General features: G+C 47.0%; 1 pseudogene; it reads left to right on the top strand.

Annotated features, from left to right (window-relative positions):
• The first annotated feature begins 233 nt into the window (after nucleotides 1–233).
• LOC140712061 (transcription factor NF-E4-like) lies at nucleotides 234–3727 on the top strand (annotated as a pseudogene).
• The last annotated feature ends 669 nt before the right edge of the window (nucleotides 3728–4396 follow it).

Genomic DNA, 4396 nt, shown 5'->3' with positions numbered 1-4396 from the left:
CTGAGGATAAATCAATCAAGTTAAAATATAACTGCTAAAGTTAAAAATAAACACATAATGTTAAGAGTCTGAATAGGTGCATGCCAAGGAGACAAACAAAAGATAGATGACCTCATATTTATTTTAGTGTGTTAGGTGTTCTTTTGTGTTTACAACTACTCTAGTCAAACAATAACTTTTATGACCCAGCATATGTAATATGTAAGTAATCTCTCTTATGTAATTATTTTATAATGCTGTTAAGAACAGTGGCAAATGAGAGGCTCCTGCGACTTCAGTGCCCTGCACACAGAGAGATGAAGTAATTATACAACACAAACAGCATTTTTAATGTCATGGTGCAAGGAATGTCTTCTAAAAGTTTGTTGACGTATCATTCATATACCATATGATTCACCAATTAGTGTGTACAGTTCAATGTTTCCTAGTCTATTCACAGAATTTTACATCCACTACAACAATCAGCATTACCTCCAAAAAATTATATACAATAGCCTTTAACCCCCCACTCTGAAATTTTGCATCCATCCTACGCTAGGCAACCACTAATCTAATTTCTACCTCTATAGATTAGCATTTTCTCTACCTTTCAAAAAATAAATGAGGATTTTCCAGCGATCATGGCAGATAGGATGAAATTTCAGCTCTAGACAGAGCAGCATGTGGAGGCTTGCACTGTGAATTTTAGCTGCAGATCAACTGCAAGAACAGACCAGCAATTCTGAGAGGACCCACAGACCCTCTGCAGTAAGTGTACTGCTCCTGCAGGACCTGGGAGACATACCAAATACTGTGAGTGCCCCAACAACGGAAGTGGCAAAGGGATAGCCCCCTCTCCCGAATACGCATCCCCACTGGAGAAGCTGAAGGTCTGTTTGTGGGAGAAGTTCCTGACTTTACCTGGAGCTGAGTCAAGTTAGAGAACCAAGCCAAGCAAAATACAGGGCTAGAGGAAGTAGCAGAAAGCCACTGGGAGCTCTCTGGATACCCAAGTGGCTCATTCCTGCCTGGTGCCACAGGAATCCATCATGAGGGTGATCAGCGGAGCAGGGGGTTCAAAGTTTCTCCTCAGGGCCTGAAAGCCTGAAGGGATGAGTAACTCCTCCCTTCTCAGGCCCAGTCCCAAGACACAAAACCACTTGCATCAGCAGCACGTGTCAGCAAGATAGAAGCAGGAAGAGAGCCGGCCAGAAGACACTTACCCTGGCTGGAAGACAAATACCCCTGAAGATCAAGAAAGAGGCTATCCAGGTGCTACATAGCAGTCACATCAGAGTGGGACACTTACTGCTTACAGAGGACTGTAAAACCCCTGTCCCATACTCACTTGGGACTGATGCCATTTTAGGCCTGAGCCCACCTGCACCCAGGCACTCATTAAAGGTGCATATTGCTCCACACAGCCTCATGTTGTCTGTTGGCGCACTCTGGGGGTTCAAACCGATTCAAGAACCTTACATCTGGTGGGAAAACTCGGGAGGGGCTCAGGTCTGTGTTGCTCGCAGACTTACCCATTCTCCCCAGAGAGCAGGCCACAGCAACCAGACAAAGGAAGCTCCTCAGCCTCCAGTTACCTCTCTGTGCATGCACATTGGTCACTGATCTCGCCTACTGGTAAGTTTCCCTGGGAGCCCAGTTAACAGGGGAACATCTGCATGGCCTCTCTTAGTTTCTCTGGTCCAAAAATCCAGCATGGATCCAACAAGGTTCCAGCACGTGCCAGGCACTCACTGATCATCTGGTCTTAGGGGGATGCCACTAAGCCATTTGATCCCTTTCCGGGAACCAAAAAGGCAGCGGTGATGATAACTCCTTTTATCGTCTCCTTCCAGCTGTCCAGAACGGTCTCCTTTTTCCCTGTTCTCCTGAGCCTACTCTTTGATATGGAAAACTCCTGGTCCTCCATTCCAAAAAACAGCCTTCCAGGTTGCCTCATAAAAAATCTGCAAACCTTAGACCTCAGGCAAGACATCCGCCCTAAGTGCCTTATCTTTTTTATACAATAAAGCCTGGTCAGACTGTGAATTAGATTAGATAACGAGTCCAGATGGCCCACAAATAGATCATTCTACTTTACAATTTTAACTGACTTAAGCAGTTATTGCCAGCCAGTGGAAAAAATGGGGAGAAATTCCTTGTGTCCAGGACTTTTTGCACTCAGATCACAAACCGACCTCTGCAATTCTTGCTTACCTGTTCAAATCCTTCTCCATTCTCATCTCCCTCATCACCTTTCTCCTCCTGACCCTACCTCTTTTCCTCATTGGATCCAGCTGACTGCTGTCCACCCCTCCCAGCCCCTACCCCTCCATCCCAACCATCTTCATTAACTCCCCAAGCTACCTCATTGTCTTCTCAGCCATCATCTTCCCAGCTGACATCACCTCCGAAATTAGCCACTTCTTTTCCTACACTGTCCTCTCCTCAGGACAACTCTAGCATTGCTTGTACTCATTCTCCTTCCTCACTGCCCTCTCCTGAAGCCCGTAAACCCATCAAGTCACCTTACATCCCTATCTGTCCTCCACTGCCTATCAACTCAACCCCCCTTTCCCCTTCAAACCCTCAGCAGGAACCCCTTCTGGCTTCTTCCTTCTCTCCTGCCCACACCAGCGTAGGCACCATCTTTGGCCCATGCACCACCCGTACTTCAGCGCTGGTGCTAGATTCCCCACTTCAGGAAGTAGCAGGAACTGAAGGTATTGTTAGAATTCATGTTCCCTTCTTCCTCACTGATCTCTCTCAAATTAACAAAAGACTCAGTTCATTTTCAGAAGACCCTACCTCTTATATTAGGGAGTTTCAGTACCTTATACAGTCTTATGAACTAACCTGGCACGACCTCTACTTATCCTCTCTTCCACCCTCACCCCAGAAGACCGGGTCCATATTTGGACCCTAGCTGAGGTGTATGCTAATACAATTCACCACCAAGCTCCTGCCCAGCTTACTGGCACAGAGGCAGTCCTGAACCAGGAATCCCACCAGGATTGTCAAGACAGGGCCTCTGGACACTGCCATCAAGACCACATGATTGTGTGTCTCCTTGCAGGACTCAAAAAGGGTTCCCATAAAGTCGTAGACTATGAAAAACTTTCAGAAATCACCGAAGGTGCTGACAAAAACCCAACCCTTTTTCTCTTCTGTTTAACTGAAGTCATGAGAAAATATACCAACCTAGACCCAGCCAGCCCCGAAGGAACCACTATTTTAAACCTTTGCTTCCTCAACCAATCTACCCCTGACATTTGGCGCAAGCTTCAGAAGCTTGACTACGGCTCTCAAACCCCACAATGAAACCTTCTTAATTTAGCCTTCAAAGCCTTTAATAGTTGTGATGAGGAAAGTAAAAGAAAAAAAAAAAAAAAAGGACAGTTTCAAATGCTTGCCTCCACCACCAGGGGCCCTGTAGGCCCATGGGGCTGCAGCTCCACACAGAGGCCTCCTAGCAATCCACCTCCACCTAGTGCCTATTTCAAGTGCGGCAATGAAGGCCACTGGTCTAGGCAATGCCCAAACCCAGGTAAGCCCACCAGGCCGTGCCCCCTCTGCGGAGGACCCCACTGGAAGTCAGATTGTGAGGAGCCCCAGCAAGGACCACCCCCTTGCCTGCCCCAGCCGGCCAAAACCTCCTTCTCGGATCTCATCGTCCTTGCTGCTGAAGACGGACAGTGACCTGAAACAGACGCCCCAGCAACTACCATTGCTTCATCTGAGCCAAGGGTAACTCTGATGGTAGCAGGTAGGCCAGTATGTTTTTTGAAAATTAATATCGGGGCAACTTATTCTGTTTTACCTAAATTTTCAGGACCCAGCCAGTCCTCCCAAGTCTCTGTTGTGGGAATCAATGGACAAGTCTCCAAACTCCAAGCCCCCCCTCCACTTTTCTGCTCCTTGCACAGCTTTTCCTTCAGTCACTCTTTCTTAGTCTTGCCCTCATGCCCAACTATGCTCCTAGGCAGAGACATCTTTTCAAAACTCCACACTGCTCTCCACTTCCACATTCCCCATAGTACCCAACACATCAACCCAGACCCCTCCAAGTCTTCTAACTTTTTTCTACTCCTCCGACTTCCCACCTTAAAACATTCAACTTTTCCTTATCCCCCATCTGTAGTTAACCCCACTTTTTGAGATACTTCTACACCCTCAGTCACAGAACACCACACTCCCATCCACATCACCCTTAAGAAGTCCACTCAGTTCCTATCACAGAAGCAGTATCCCATCCCCCAAGCAGCTCTCACAGGCCTAAAGCATATCATTTCTCTCCTCCTCACTAGTCACCTATTCAGCCCAACAAACTCTCCTTTTAACACACCAGTTCTACCCGTTAAAAAGCCAGATGGAACTTATCACTTAGTCCAGGACCTCAGTCTCATTAACCAAGCTCTAC

Source organism: Chlorocebus sabaeus, chromosome 7 (assembly GCF_047675955.1).
Source record: "Chlorocebus sabaeus isolate Y175 chromosome 7, mChlSab1.0.hap1, whole genome shotgun sequence".
Lineage (NCBI taxonomy): Eukaryota > Metazoa > Chordata > Mammalia > Primates > Cercopithecidae > Chlorocebus > Chlorocebus sabaeus.
The sequence above is the reverse complement of the archived record's forward strand: the minus strand, read 5'-3'. Positions and strand labels throughout refer to the sequence as shown.